Source organism: Heterocephalus glaber, unplaced genomic scaffold (assembly GCF_053883595.1).
Source record: "Heterocephalus glaber isolate CG9 unplaced genomic scaffold, H.glaber_assembly_v1.0 deba00000738, whole genome shotgun sequence".
In the NCBI taxonomy this organism is placed as follows: domain Eukaryota; kingdom Metazoa; phylum Chordata; class Mammalia; order Rodentia; family Bathyergidae; genus Heterocephalus; species Heterocephalus glaber.
In genome coordinates, this window is record NW_028258161.1 from 3,291,996 (window position 1) to 3,308,816 (window position 16,821).

A 16,821-nucleotide genomic window follows, 5' to 3' on the forward strand; every position below is an offset into this window, starting at 1 on the left:
AAGTCTAAGTCAGGAGGATCGCCACAAGTTTGAGACCAGCCTGAGCTACATACTGAGTTCAAGGCCAGGCTGAACACATGGTGATACCCTGTATCAAAACAAAAACAAAAATGTAATCATAATAGGCAATTTGCCAGCAGACCAGTGAGGCTCTGTGGATTTAATCTGTTCTACTTACTGTGAGTAATCTGTTTCACTGCAGAAGTGTGACTGTTGTGGAAGGAAAACAGCCAACACATCATTGGCACAAGGCTTTATTCTAGGATGCCGGGCAGTAAGTAGAAGCCCCAGAAGGGAGTGTTCTCAAATGCCTCAGGGAAGAAAGGAGCGTGTTTTAAAACAGGGCCTTAGCAAAGGGGTCAGTCCTAATTCAGCAAACTTTGGGTGAAGGAAGGAACTCGGAAAAGGGAGGAATTCTTTCATGCCAGCAACCATGACTCAGGAAGTTTGGATTTTACTAAGAGGAGGAAGTGGGTGGGAGGAGTAAGTGGAGGGCAAGGACCTGGGAGGCCTCAGTGGAATCTTCTCAGTCCTTTAGAGACTCTCCCAGGGCATTTGGCTGTGAGGACCACTCCAGATCCCTCTGTGGTAATCCTCTGTAAGACATCCCATGGACCCTTCTGGGCACCTGACTGCTTTCCTCAGACCTGTTAGACATGTCTACCCCAGGGGTCTTGGGTAAGGAATTATAAAGGCTTTTTGTCAGCCCCATCTTACAGCTGAGGAAGCGGAAGCCTGTGAGGGTGAAGCACTTAGTGAACAGATTGATTGACAAACTATCTTCTGAAAGTCACATCAGGTGCCACACTGCCATGCTTCTAGTCTCCTCAGGATTAACAGAGAAGTCTGTGACGGTTTCCCTGTATACTTTGTTTCCTCCCTGATAGACTTTCTTGGCCACTGTCAAAAATTTAATGATTTTTTTTTTTTTTTTTACCCTCAAGGATTATATAGAATAATTTTTTTCAAAGAAAACTACTTAAAGAGAGAAAAGTGCTCTGGCACTTAGGGCCTTCCGGTCTGACAGGAAGGCAAGGACAGCCCTTTCCTGCCATGCATGGCCTCCTTTGGCCGGGCTCCAAGGGGTGAATGTCCCACTAACAAGCCTACTTTGACCCGCAGTAAACCCTCTCCACACTCCCTGGGGAAACACAAGCAGACGTTTTTAAAAGCTGATACGTTATAAAAATTGTAAGTAGGTGCCTCTCTGAAGGGACAACACCTCTGAAGAACACCATGAATCTTTATTTCACTGCAACCTAGGTTTGTTCTACAAACACCCCAAACTACCCACATTCTTCACTTATAAGCTTATTATGGCCCTAAATTCCACTTGGATTTCAAAAAATGTAATTTTCTGTTTGACAGGAGACATGGCGACATATATTAAGCCCTTTTCATCCAGCTAGCTCCCACATCCTGGAGCGGCTTCAGGTTATTAAATGACTTTGCCAGGAGCTAAGAGGGTTGCTCAGGAACGAAGCTGCGTCAGCTGTCCCAGAAGGCACAGGACTGACTTGCTGTAAAATAATTGCAAGGTCTCCTCAGGGAACTCATTTCAATACTCTATATGCTGAATCTTGCCTAGTAAGAAGCCAGCGTTACTCAAATAAATCAGCCTCAGTTATGGTTTTTTAAATGCTCACCAACTACATCCTCAAAAAAACTAAGCTGGGTGTGGTGGCACACACCTATAATCCCAGCACTCAAGAGGCTGAGGCAGGAGAATCATTGTGAGCTGGAGACCAGCCTGGGCTACACTGTGAGTTCAAGGCCAGCCTAAACTATATAATGAGACCCTGCCTCAAAAACAAAAACAAAACAGGACTGGGGATTTAGCTCAGTGGCACCACACCCACCTCGCAAGCGCAAGGTCCTGAGTTTGCTCCCCGGTACCAAAAAAAACCCCAAAAGACAAAAAACAATGTTTTAAATCACAAGCAGCCTGAAGTCCTTCATTTGCTTCAGCTTAGTGAATTCACTTTTTCATTTATTATTTAAATAAATGCATCTCATCCCCTGGGCAATGGAGGATTCCAGGGGTTTGTGTTTTCACAATAATTTGCTGCTGGACTCTTACTCTTGCTTGAAGCTTTCTCTTCTTTTTGTCTCAGATTACCCATCGATCACTTTGCCGTTATTCTCCTGGCAATAAACACCCCAAGTACAGCAAGTTTTTTTCTGAAAATTTAATTACATTGCAGTGTATCATGGCAGATTATTTTAAACTGAGTATTTGAATCGCTATTCTTTAAAGTTTCTCAGGCTGACTCAAGAAATTTGAAATTCCTTTCTCCTTAATTTGCACAGTAATTTAGCTTAATGTCTTTTCTTAGTGCAGCCACTCAAGCCTGGGGTTATTTTTCCACAATAAAAACATTTTCTAAGCACTTTGTTAGAGGAAATGTATTTCTTTTGCTAAAGAAATTCTAAAGCAGTTTTAAACTCCCTCCACTTTTACAAAACTGCAAATAGAAACTTTAATTTGTTACTGGATATTCGATGAATGAATAAATTCTCGAATATCAGTTGAATTCATCTTATTCCTCTGTCCTCTTGGACATCTGAAAGGGCCAGCAGGGCAAAGCTTGTACTGTTTGCCACCTGGGGCAGGCACTATTTTGCCCACCCACTAGTCGGCACTGTTTGCCTTCAGGGCACTAGGAGGGGTCATAGTTCCCAGTCAACTTGGGTTAATAGGACCACATAACTAGTTCTGGCTGATGAGCTGCAGGTAGTAAACCATGCATGTCACTTCCAAACTGGTGACAGGTGCTCCAAAGGGCTCTTTCCCTTCACTTCTGCCTTATTTTCCCGTTACTGAGACACAAAACCCAACACCCACAATTTAAAGGAGGAAAGGTTTATTTGGCTCACAGTTTGTAGAGGTTTCAGTCCATAGTCAGCTGACTCCAAGGCAGGACGTCATGGTAGAGGGCCACAGCAGAGGAGAGACAGCTAGCTCATGGCATGGCAATGGGAAGCAAAGAGAGATCAAGGGCAGAGGGAGGGAGATAGACCCTTCCAGGCCACACCCCCAGTGGCCCACCTCCAACCAGGATTCCCCTCCCAACGTCACACTGAGCTATAAACTCATCAGTGGACCAATCCATTCAGGAGCATCAGGCACTGTGATCCATTCACCTCCCAAAGCCTCACCTCTGAGTGCATGAGGCTTTAGGGGGACATCTAGATGTGAACCATAATGACATGGCAGCTGGCAAGTTTCCAGACTGAGGCTTCCTCCATCTGGATCATGGAGCAATGTAAAGTAGAACCTCACACTCCAGCCTGCAGTGAACACAGTGAACATGAAGAATTATCATCAAGGAATAAACAATAAGCCTCTGTTATTTGAAGTCATTGAGATTTGAGGGGTATTTGTTACCACAGCACAACTAGCTCCTTTTGGCTGATATAACCTGTGATTATGAGACAAATAGTATGCAATGAGGAAACAATCGTTTGTTTGAAAGACATCCTGGTGGTATATGACCATAATCCCAGCACTCTGGGAGGCTGAAACAGGAGAATCACAAGTTCAAATCCAGCCTAGGCAGCTTAGGGATTTAGTGAGAACTTTTCTCTAGATTAAAAAAAAAAAAAAAGGATAAGGATGTAGCTCAGTGCAAAGGCCCTGGGTTCAACCTCACTTAGGGAAGTTCCTTAATGTGTCCAGAGTTCATTTGGGTCATTTGTGAAATGAAGCTAATAAGAAACTAACATGCAAGACTGTGTGTTCTCATAACAACCCTGAGAAGTAGGTCTCATTATATGCATTTTATTGATGTGATTTGCTCAGAGCAAATAAGTGCTGAATGCTACTTTCAGACTCATCCATCTGATCCAATGTTTGTGCTCACTATGCTGAGTTTGTAGTTGTGCTGCTGGGTGGCATGGAACTCAGCAGTTCTGGGCTCTTGCTGTCCCACCCATAGTATTGTCTGGGACTGTTGATAAATGTGAACATGTAACTTTTATTTAAAGTGAAAGAAGAAAAAGTAAAAAGTGAAGAAGAGAGATGCAAAAAGAGGCAAGAAAAGTGAAGCTATGTGTGTACACAGGAAGGCCCACTGCAAGAACAGGAAGATGGCAGCAGCTATGAAGTCAATGATTGGCATCTTTTATATCTTCTCAGGTCTGGTCCATTGGAAGTTGTTCTTTGCATATATCCCAGCCATGACTGGACAGTTTTCTTGTGATGTACAGCTTATTCCCAGTTGCCCAGCCTTCTTTCTGGTTCTCTGTGATTGACAGATGACATCCTGTTGTCCAGGCATCTAGCCGTGCCCTAATCTCCTGACTCATTTCCCCTAAGAGACATAAATCCCCTTCATTCTTTATGGGTTGTTGAGGGAGCGGACATATGTCTTTGTGTAGCTACTTCCTACTGAAAGGGACTGTAGGCCCCTACCTACTGGGGATTATATACTCCCGAACTACTTTAGGATGATATGGCTCACCTACTGGACAGAGGGAAATCTGTCAGAAGCAATGAGAAAGGAATTAGTCCTAGATATGCCAATGGAAGAGGGCTTGGTTAACCTGTCAGGAGCCTATAGAGGCAAATATGGATGTTAGATAGGCTATGAATGTGTATTTATGGTGACTCTACTCATCTGCATTTGAAGCCAAACTGAGGTCTTGCTTTTTGAAGAGCTGAGGCTCCATCTTCCAGAGTTTCACAGAAGTACTTAGTCTTGTGAAAACTTGAATGATCATTGCCCATGTGGGGCTTTTTATAGCTTGTCACTGTGTCCCTTTAAGGACCAGAATGATTCCTCAGGAACTGGGAATAAGGCTAGGGTCTTGAGGGGCTGCAAGACTACCCTACTTGTTTTCCTATCAGCCTTTTAATTTTGCAAAGAGACTTTAAACATGTCTCTTTAGTGTCCCTTGCAATGAAGGACAGTGACCTGCCTAGGAAGAAATCTCTAGGGGTTGACTAGAACCTCGCCTTGAGGTTATTGTATTGGAATGTAGCACCGGAAATGTATATTTGGAATATTTAACCTTTAAACTGACATACCAGAACAGGTGTAAAGGAGCACTAACTACGGTTCCCCTTGACTTTAACTATGCTTATAGATATAGAAGAGAAGGAAGTTAAACAGTAATCAGATTTGTTTGTCCATGACATCCAGGGTCACCCAAGATTCCTAGAGGTTTGTGGACAGGGCCATTGTAGGTTGTCCCAGGCCCCTTTAGTCTTTTTCATCAGAGTGAGTGATAGGTTTTGGCTGGCTCAGCCCCTCTCTGAGAGCAGGAAGGGTCTATCTTTCAGTGACATGAGTCAGGCACATCAGCCACCTGACATGTGGAGATAGGCCTGGAGTCTTCTTGCATTTAAAAGCAGGAAACCATTTTATTAATTGTCTTTGGGTTTTTCCTTAGACAACTTAGGTGTGTTTAAAGCATTGCCACTGGCAACAGCTATAATTTTGCCGTGTCTTTTTTCTTCAGCCCTTCTCTTTTTATCTGTTTTTGAATTTTTGATTGTTGGACACAGAAAAGGCCATGTCCAACACTGGAGTCATAAGGGGTCTGAAGACGCAGACCCATCTGCAGGCCTCTGTGTGAAAAAGCTAAGAGGCTCCACGATTCATGTCTATTCACAAGACTACAAGAATAAAATACTGAATTTTCTTTAAACTCCTTCCTTCTACTCTCAGATTTCAAGAAGTCGACAAATAAAGTGGTCAAAGGAATCTGTAACAAATCCTTGATTCAAGGTGATAAAGTATTACGGCTTCTGAATCGGCATGCCCAGTATTGTGTAGATACCAAGACTCTCATCTATGCAGTTTCAGGAACAAATGATGTAGACTACTAAGAAAGGAAGTATTGCAAGGTCCATCAGAGAGACAGAAAATTTTCAGATGTCTTATTTTCAATTTATGTCCATGTTCACAGTGCTAGCAATTAGCGCTGATCAGAAGGGAAACACATCTCTACACACAGCAGTAATACCTGCTGGGAGCAAAGTCCAGCACGTATTTCCAGACACCAAACCCATACAACATTCCCCAAAATGACCCCAGCTAGCCGCAGCGATTCAGTAGAACAATCACAATGAAGTAATATCCAGAGCATCGCACAAATATCAGACTAATACAATGCAGGAAGACAGCAGAGAACAGTAAGAATTCCCCTAAAGTGTCCATGATGGCCAAGTCCCAGATTTATCACAGACTAGAAGGGAAATCAGGCCATTTATCTCCTGCCTTGAAGTTGTAGGTGTTTCCTATCCATGTTAGATTTAAACCCTTACATACGAATAATCAGTTTTTTCCCACTTCTGTAGCTGTTCAAGACCTGGGACCACTAGTTCATGAATTTGTACTCTGTCTTCTAAATCCGCAGAGACAGCAGTGCACTCTGACCACCAAAGTGGGCACCACATTCCTGTATCTCTGGGGGATGGCCCCCGATACCCTGGCCCTGGATGGTGGCAACAGCCTAGCCTGCTCAAGCCAACGAAGAAAAAATGGTCCCCACTTTGCTCAAGCAGGTCATAAACAAGAATCTTATTTGGTGCTAAAAGGAAACATTGGATGAAGTAACAACAAATAACTGTCAATCCCAGAACTGGGATTGGTTTGACAGGTGAGCTATTCCATGTACAATACCACCCTCTGCTGGCCAAAGGAGGAAGAGAGGCAGAAAGCTACAGAACCGCGCTGTACAGCTCCAAACCTTGGGAAGCGGCTGGGACTGGAGAGGGACCGGGAGCCTGGATCTTGGACTTCCCAGTCTTCAGAACTCCAGAAGAAAATAGAGGATGCACAGTTAAATTAGAATCCCAGGTAATCAAATCATTTTAGTCATAAGTCCCATACAATATTTGGATATACTCAGATTTTTTAAAATTTTGCTGTTCATCTAAAAGTCAAAATAAATAATTGAGTTTTTATATTTTTATTTGCCCAAACCGGAACTCTCCCTACAGGAAGCAGCTCACATGGGCTCGGAACAAATACCGGCAGCTACTCCTCTGCCCTCATTACCTGGAAAACAGGTGAGGGAACACACAGCTCAGCTGCACATCCCAGGACCGGAGCAAGGCAGGAAGGTGGGGGGCCACAGGCAAGGTGACACACTGGTTAGCTGCCTCCGGCTTCTCAGGGACAGACAGTGGCTGCTTGGTGATGCAGGACGTCACACAGACAGGCCATGTGGAAGCCCCATGCCCTCCTCAGGAGAGAGGGGTTCATCTGCCAGATCCACCATCTCCTTCTGCCACGCATCAGGCACGAACCCCCTGCCTGTCTGGGTTAGGCCATGGGGCGGCTCCCATGGCCTTCAGTGTGGCCCTTCATGAGCCCAGAAGCAGGGGGACCCCACCCCCACCCCATGCTACCCTTCCGGCCATAATGGAGCCCATGCCCAAGCCAGGGTGTCTCCAGGGGTAGACCGAGGCCACTGTGAGGAGGTGAGGTAGTGGTGGTGGTGGCAGCAGACCATGTGGCCAAGGCACTGGGGGAGAAGGGCTGCGGTGTGGGACCCAGAGGGAGCAGAGGAAATGATTCTGTCACATGGGCTAGAGCCCCTCCACCCCTGCTATGTGTTTTCTTCCCCAGTGACCCCTGATTTCTACCTGGGGGCTTCTGCTACTACCTGTGCTGCTGCAGCCCCTAAACACTCTCTTCCTCTCCATTTGTTTTGCATTGTTTTAGTTGATTACTTAAGGAGACATTTTCTGGATCAAATGCTAGCAAAATCAAGCTCAAAATGACTACAGTCCTCCAAAAGGAAGGTAGTATTTGTGTCGCTGAAAATTGGGTCATTCAAAAGTCCGAGGGGAGCTCTGCTCGGCGTGCACACTCTAAATTTGGTTTCTCTCCACCGCTCGGCCTGCTCTTCTCAGGGTTGGCTTCCTTCCTGGTTCCAGGTGGGGACAGGCCATCCTGAGCTCCCCGCTTTCAGGACAGCAGAATGAGCACCTCTGTTTTCCTCCTTGTCCAGTGGACTCCAGAATGTCTTTTTAGAGCAACCGGGGCTGGTGGTCCCTTCAAAGCCAGGGAGTAGACCTGGCCAACTTCCGAGGCCTGAGTCGCGTGCTTCACCCTGATCGTGTGACCAAGACAGGGAAACGGCCATTCAGGAAGACCTGAGCAATAACAGAGGGAGCAGGAGGCCAACAAAGAAATGCTCACCCCAGATGCTACAGAAGGACATCGGGCTCCTTGGTCCCACAGTTTAGCACATGGCTCCTCTCCACAGACCCAAGTCACAAATTCCCAGCCTAAGAACAGAACATTTTGGCTTAAAATCACTCTTCCTGTTCCAACAACTTGGTCTACAATACACATCAAGCTTGTGATCCCCTCACCACCAGCTAGAGGGACTATGGAAATCAAGCAATGCATCTCAGGTAGCCTGCTCAGCACCTCATGCTGCTCTCATACTTCAGAGAAGCCACCCAGCTCCAGGCTGGACCCAGGCCCCTCTCCGGGCAAATCAGAACTCTCAAATAAAGGCTGAGAGGGCCAGGGCTTTAGCTCAGTGGTTTCATCCCCTGCTGCACAAGCACAGGGACTCAAGTTCAATCCCTGGTACCAAAAAATAAATAAATAAATAAATAAATAAATAAATAAATAAATAAATAAAATAAAAAATCAGAAGAAGTCCAGCCACCATTCCACCACTCCCAGGGCAGAGGAGGTGAGCCGCACGGTCACCAGCAGCACCTCCCCCCCACCCGTGGAAATGAGAAGACACATAAACAAGCCTCAAAAACAGACTTCCAGACCACCTACAGCAACCCCAAAGGAAACAAGATGGAACACTCTGATACTCAACCACCTGGACTCCTTGAAGTGGCAACAAAAGAGGATCTGGAAAAAATGAAATCAGAAATAATTTCTCAGATAAAAGCAGAGATTGTGCCCATACTGCAAGACATGATTAATAAATCTAGAGAGGACACAGATAAAAAAATAGAGGAGCTGAGGAACATGATGGAATCCCAACATAGGAGATAAATGGAATCCCTAAAACAGATACAAACAGATTTCCAGGAGATTAAAAACTCCACTGAAAGTCTATGCAACAGAATGAGCCAATGTGAGGAGAGAATTTCAGATATAGAAGATAAGATTGCAATTAGTGACCAGGAAAAGAAAAATTGCTTTAAAATTGTAAGGGACCCAAGAAATCAATCCAGCAGCTGCTAGATGATGCAAAGAAGAATAACATAAGACTGATTGGAGTCAATGAAGAAACAGGAGAGAGTGCAGATAACATAAAAAAAACTGTTCACACAAGTAATGGTAGAAAACTTCCCAAGCAGGTGAAAAGAACTTGACATACAGATAAATGAGGCATATAGGACTCCAACTAGCCTTGATCAAAAAAAATCTACATCTAGGCATATAATACTCAGGATTCCAGAAACCCAACAGAAGAACAAAATTCTGCAAGCAGTGAGAGAAAAGAAACAAATCACATACAAAGGAAAGCCCATCAGAATCACAGCAGACTTCTCAATGCAAACCCTCAAGGCAAGAAGAGCTTGGAGTGATGTATTTCAAGCCCTAAAGGAAAACAGCCTCCAACCCAGATTGATGTACCCTGCAAAACTATCTTTCAAAATTGATGGAGAAATAAGATACTTTCACGTTAAAGAGGACCTTAGGAACTTCATGAATACCAAACCAGCACTCCAAAAAATTTTAGACAATACCCTAGGAAAAGACAATGAGGATCACAACCCCAGGAAGCCCAGCAGAATGAATCCATTGGGTGTGACAAATTAAAGGCAAAGGGGGAGAATCCAACAAAAAGAAAAAGTCATGACAAGCCTTTTAAAACTTTTAACTTCATCTCCCTAATGAGTGTATAATTCAATCTTGTTATTGTGCTGATTAGTATTTTTCTGATTCTAGTGTTGCACACCTTTCCTTGTGCTGTACTGGCTATTTATCATCTTCTTGTGTCTACTTTTTAATTGGGTTGTTTATTAATGAGCTGTAAGAGTTCTTTATATATTCTGGTCATAGGTTATATGCATTGTAATATGGTCTGTTTAAGGACTACTTTTCATTTTAACGATGTCATTTAAAGTTCTAAGTTTTGATGGAATCTCATTTATCAATTTTTTTCTTTTATACATCATGTTTTTAGTATCCTAGGAAGTTCTTGCCTACCCTAAATTCATAAACATTTTCCCTTATAATTTCTTCTTAAAGTTTTATACTTTTAGTCTTTCATATTTAGGTTCATAGATCCTTTTAAGTTATTTTTATGTATGGAAATAAAGAGTTGAGGTTAATTTTTTATATACAGATACTAGGTGTTCTAGTGCCATTTGCTGAAAACACTGTCTTTTCCTCTGCTCTTGAATTGAGCTTATATTCTATAAAATGTTAATCTTAAATAATCTTTCAAAACTCAGTGGACCATATATGTGTGGTTCCATTTGTAGATTCTCTGTTTTATTCAAATGATCTATATGTCTTTCCTTACACCAACACTGCTTTGATTACTGTAGCTTTAGAGGAAGTCTTAAAATTAGGTACTAAAGGTCTTCCAACACTGTTTTTTTTTCTTTTTCTTTTTACTTTTCTAGGTCCTTTGTACTCTTACATAACTTTAAATTTTCAATATCCAATTCTTCATTTATAGCACGTATACATAGACCTGAATTTTTATATAGAGCTTGTGTTTTCTAATCCTGCTAAATTCAAATATAAGTTCTAGGGGCTCCTAGAGATTTCTTAGTATTTTCCCTGTAGATGATCATTTCATCTACATATAAAGATTTTACTTCTACCTTGCCAATCCTATCCTAATTGTGTCATTTTATTGCCAGACTATTTTGGTTTAGGCCTATGTTTCAAAGTTTAATTGTCAGATAAAGAGTAGGCATATCTGCCCCTGTTCCCCACCTTAAAGGCAAAGGGAGAGAAAGCATTGTATCTTCTCCATACATATAAGGTGTTTTTGCTAGAAGTATGGAGTACATGTCTTTGATCTGTTGAGAAAGTTCTGTTCTACTTCTAGTCTCCTGATAGCTTTTACCATGAACAGCTGTAGAATTTAGTCCAATACTTTTTCTCCTATTAGTGACGCGATCACATGGCTTTTTCCTTTCCTCTGTTAAAATGATGACTTTTTGGGGTGGATCTTCCAATGCTGAACCAACACTGCCATTCCTATAATAAAACCACTTTCTGTATACTACCAGATCTGACTTCTAATAGTTTATTTTGTTAAACAAATGTCTATGTTCATACTTTTTTCTTCTATTATCTTTATCCAGTTTTAGGATTAGCACAATGTTGAGTTCCTAAAATGTAGGGAGAAGTGTTCCTTCTTTCTGCTTTAAATGTTTGATATAATTTAACAGTTAAAATGTATATGAGCCTGCTGTTGTCATATAGGTAGGTTTTCAAGCTAGGAATATACTTTCTTTAATAGGTGCTATTCAAATTTTATATTTACTCCAGAGTTAGTTTCATTAATTTGTCTTCCAAGGTACTTCTTAGAAGTTGTCGAATTTATTTCAAAAAAGATTTTTGGCTGCACAAGCGCAAGGACCCGAGTTTGATCCCTGGTACCAAAAAAAAAAAGACTTTTGTAATATGCTTTCTATAACCTTTTAAATTCTGTAAAATCTGTGGTAATGTCTCCTAGATCTTGATATTGTAATTTTTTAAATGTATAATTGATATTGTGTAATAGGAAGAAAAGGTCTAAAGGAGCAGGGGGAGTGGGAGGGGTGGGGGAAAGGAAAGAAGGGAAAGGAAAAAATATAAGATAAGGAAAAAAATGGAAACAAAGTCTTTGCAAATAGGGAAGGGTGGAGGGGGTGAAGGGAGGGCAGGGGAAGGGGAAAAAAAATAAGAACCAAGATACTCATGTAATGGTACAAGATCCCAATGATGTATGTAAATGTATTTTATACCTAAAATGTACCAATAAACTTAATGGGGAAAAAATCAGAAGAAATTAAAACATAAGATTCAGGATACCATAACCTTCAGTGGGGAGGTGAAGAGAGGAGAGGAGAGGTGTTTACCGTGTCATAGGCATATAAATTACATATTTGGTTTTGCATGACGCAAATATTACAAAGTGAGGAAAACTCCTTAGGTCCTGTGGATCAAGAAGAGTACGCCTCATTTCATTTGGATTTCAACATAGACCAAGGAATCCTTCAGGAGAATATGCAGTGATTTCCAGGGCTCCTTTAATATTGCAACGTTTGTAATCTTTGGTGCTCATGGCAGGCTCCTTGCAATGCATAGCAGAAAAACCATTCTAATATGCAACTTGGAAGAACAGAAATCGGAGTAAGCATGGCATCCCCATAGACTGAGTAATGATTTTCAGTGAGAGATGAATCTTGTTTGGAAAGAAACACCCAAAATACCAACCAAGGCAGCCCTTGAGGTAGGACTGGGACAAAGGGGAAATGTGACAGGAGGAAACTTAAACTGTTTATTTTTTACTGTTCTGTGCTGCTTGGATTTGTCACAACAAGCCTAGATCGCACACATACAATTTCCAGAACAATAAGAATGGAAAAACAGCAGAGGAATTTTGACCCCATCCTACTTAGTGTGTCTCCTGTGAATTGCTTGAAAGCTGTCTGAAGATAAGAGGAACACGTGCATCTGCTGCTGAGATCAAAAGGGCTTTCTCTACAGGAAGTGGTCTGCCTTTGCTAATGCCCACCGGGCCACATCACGTCTAGCTTCCACACACAATTGCTCTTGTTACCTAATCTATGTCTACAAATGGCAGAGACTGTAGCTGCCACTCAGTAGCCATTTCCCCCATTTCCCTTGGAGGCAGCCTCCATATTTAGCTAGGCATCCAGCCATCCAAAATAAAGCTTGTGTTTCCCAGCCATCCTCCGCCCCTTGCAGCTAGGTATGCCCATGGTGGTAAGTTGTGGTCAGTGATGTCTAAGGGAGGATCTGCGAACAAACCTGGAAAATGTCTCCAGCATACCTGTCTTTGCCCTTTTTTCCTGCTATCTGCAATGGACAACAATGCCAGGAGCTCTGGCCTCTTGGGAGTGAAGCAGAAGCCCCGTGCTCAAGATCAGAGCAACCAAAAGATGCTGCCATTGCAGCACCGTGGCACCCCAGCCCTGAACCCCACTTCTGTGAGACACAGTGCATTTCTGCATTGTCTAAGCTGTGTGATTCTTCCAGGCCACACAGCCACACCTCACCCTGTTTAATGGCTTCCATTTCTCTACTCGAAAATCAAGTCAATTTCACAGACACCCTTGACGTAAGTGATTTGTAACACCATTTTGCACAAGGTCAAGCATTCAGTTCCTCGGGTATCACACATCTAAACATCTATCCTGGAGATGGCACAAGAAGCTATAGTTTAAGAACAACAGGGCCAGGGATTTAGCTCAGTGGTTCCGCTGCTTGCCTTGCAAGCATTAAGGACCTGAGTCCAATACCCGGTAAAAAAAAAAAAAAAGAACAACATAAATCACAGTGTTTCCGTGACAGATTTTTTTGTTGTTGATCAAGTGAGCAATCACAATTACCTACTTTGAGGGTTTTTTTTTTTCCCTGCTAGAATTATCACAGTCCTTTAGGGCATAATCCTTGAAGGCACTGTCCCTACTTCCAACTGAGTCATTGCTTAAAATATGGGTCCATTGGCCCCGCTAGAACAATGGAATCAAAATCTATGGCATGGGTCCCCAAACTCTATCTTTTATACAAATAGTAGGTCTTCCAATACACATTTTAACATTAGGGAATCATTTGAATGCCTCCCTCTTTCATAGGCCAGAGAAGACCTAAACTATTTCCTAAGAGAGCTGGAAGCCAGGCACGACAGCACATGCCTGTAGTCTGTCAGGGTTAGGAGGTCGAGGCGGGAGGACTGCTCGAGCCCAGGAATTCGGGCCAGCCTGACCCACACTGGGAGACCCTGCCTGGGGTCTGGGGTGTGGGAGGAACAGGGAGACAGAGGCAAAGTCAGACAGAGATGGAGGCGTGGGCTCCTGTGTCTAGGTCTCCCCTTAATCCACTCTGCTGAATGGAGGGGTGGAGGCATCCTGGATCACGTGTCTGGTGAAATCCTTGATTCCCATAAAAGCTTTACTTTTTATTTATTTATTTTTTTGGTACTGGGGATCGAACTCAGGACCTTGCACTTGCGAGGCAGGAGGTGGAACCACTGAGCTAAATCCCTGGCCCTAAAAAGTTTATTCTTTTCTCTTTTAATTGTTAAAAATATGATGAAAATCTCTCTCTTTTTTTTATCAATAACGCAGCTTCTTTTGAGAGTTTACAAATTCATGTTCTGCCACATTCAGTTTTCTCAAAAGCCCAGGCAGAAGCAATACTCTCTGTGACAGACCTCCTAAGGACGTGCAGTCCACGAATTTTTTAAAGCAGTTCTACACTTTACCTTTGGGATGTATTAGAGTACGGGCAAATGGCCTCCCTGGCTTGCCTTGTTTGGGCCTCTGTTTAGATGTGTTTTCGCTCAACTGTGCTCTGGAGTGACCTATCAGCCTTGTTTTGAACACTGTTGTAAGGAACAGTGGCAGGACATCCGCGACTGTCCCCGTGGTGGGGCAACTGCTAGGACTCTTTCCACCGTAACACAACATTTTCTTCCTCCACGAGGACCCAGAGGGGATCCGTCTGCTCTCCATATCAGAAGGCAAAATACCGCTAAGGAACAACTGGCTTGTTTTGGTCTAAAGGAAACGGACCATCTCATGGCCAGCCTTGGGCAAATGTACGGGAGTCTGTGTACGCTTTGCCTTGTACCAGCCTTCCTTTGGACTTTTCATTGATACACATGTTTTCCTCCATCACACCCCTTAAACTACATATTGTAGCTATTTTACTTTGTGTCTTTTAATCAACGTGGAAAGAGCAGGAAGGGATGGAGATGAATCTGGATCTTCTAAGCCAAGTCTGGTTTTCTTTTCACTATATCATGCTTCTATCTCTGCACCCTCCCCCAATTGTCCACACACAGTCAAAAAAGAAGAGCTAAATCTGAAAAATCACGTAAGAGAGAAGTAAGTTATAAGTAAATATAACTATTTTTAAGAGGGCATAGGAAGAGTAGAGAGGAGAAGGAGAAAAGCCAATGAAGGAAAAATAAGACAAAGAAAGGAAATGAAAAAGAAAATATGGAGAAAGATAAGAAACATCTAGAGAAGTAATGATCATGCTCGGATTAAAAGGTCTGGTTTTTCCCGCCTGGTGCTGACATCAGATGTGACAGGAGATTGGAGGGACACTCAGCGTGGATCTATCCCAAGACTTCCCTACACTGCACCCTGCTCCTCTTAGTGATTTTCCTCTAGCTAGGAGTTCATCAAGTTTAGTAATTTTTCATCATATCCCCTCAGCATGTTAAAAAGAGGAAGAATGCAAAAGCCACAAAGTTCCCTAACTCTGAGATGGTTTAAAAATGTCTTGCTCTTCAGTTCAAATGTGCGTTATGCTCTGGACACACGAGGGCGCTATTTGTACGGCTTTTAATATTCGAGGTAGAGAAATTCTTGGGACCGACGAGGGGCTGGGCGCCTAGGACAGAGGGCTCTGCGGTGGGTTCTGGCCCACCGCGTTTTCTGGCCGAGTCCCAGGGCACCAAATCCACAGCGGGAGCCTCCTTGACATCAGGACAGCCGTGCCGGAACAGAACAAACGTCTTCAAACATCCTCTGGAGTCTGACCTAGAATCAAAGGTGAATGACCTAGCACAAGTTGCTCAACCCTTCTTGGTCTAGAATTGGACGCATCATCTCACAGACGTCGGAGGGGGCGTTACATGAGCAGCGCTCAAGGCCAGGGCGCTCGTCCTGCAGAAGCAAATATTTCTGAGTTTTAAATGCTTTGAGCTGAGTCCCTTCAGGGCGCAGGAACTAGCCAGTAGCCAGTGAGAACAAGGCAGGGGACAATGGTAGGATCCCGGATTTCAGAGCTGCCTGGGCCTAGGATGAGGCTGCAGTTAGCCCCTAGGGGCCTGCCTGACTGCGGCTGAGGGGAGAAATCAGTGGGCAGGGAGAGCTCCGCCTCCCAAATGCCACTGTGTATGTGTCACCAGGGGCCCCAGGTCCTTCCCTCCCTCCTTTGTGCAAAGACACCATGAGCAGGTTCTGCCTTGGCTGCTTCTCTTTTCCTGGCACCTCTCCCTTTGACTTTGGGGGGACCCGGTTCTCAGGACACAGCTTTTTCTATCCAACTCTCCCCCACTGCCCCTTGCTTCCTGCCCTGAGCAGAACAACAGAGCACCAGTGAGCAACCTGCACCACCAGCTCTTTCCTGACAGCACAGGCTGTCCCGGACAGGCCGGCCCCTCTGCCTTTGATCTATGGCAGGAAGCAATAAAAGGCGCTTTCCATGTGCCTGTTGTAGCCATATTTTCCAAATTCAACAGCAAGACTCATTGTCTGTCCCGTACTGAGGCCTTTCTAAGGACTTTGGGACAGAGAAGGGACCCTGGACCGTGCCGGGAAAGCCAGGATGGATGGCAGCTGTGCTCGCCCCATGGGAATCTCTCTCCTCCCAGGATCCCTGTTGGAAGTGCCATCTGTCCCAAGCTCCATCCCATTACCTGGTTTTGTCTGCAGGACGACTCTCCTCCCTCACAGGCTTTGAAGGAACTTTCACCTTCAGCTCTTCGAACACAGCTATGATTTCTTTTCGAATATCAAGGCAACAGCCCAAATAGAGCCAATCCGTGTGCTACTGAGCTGATGAGCACATCCATGCGTGCCCGAGGAAAGATGAAGGCACCGCTCACTCTTGACTCTTTTGAGCTCCTGCTGTGGGTGTGAAATTGTGCTAGTGCAAGGGTTGGGGAGTGAGGGAG

General features: G+C 43.8%; 1 long non-coding RNA gene across 1 annotated transcript; it reads left to right on the forward strand.

Annotated features, from left to right (window-relative positions):
- Positions 1-1,926: 1,926 nt before the first annotated feature.
- On the forward strand, positions 1,927-11,179 carry LOC147829120 (uncharacterized). The gene is made up of 3 exons (XR_015449486.1): positions 1,927-4,138; positions 6,364-6,806; positions 6,950-11,179. It is a non-coding gene; the product is annotated as an uncharacterized LOC147829120 (long non-coding RNA).
- The last annotated feature ends 5,642 nt before the right edge of the window (positions 11,180-16,821 follow it).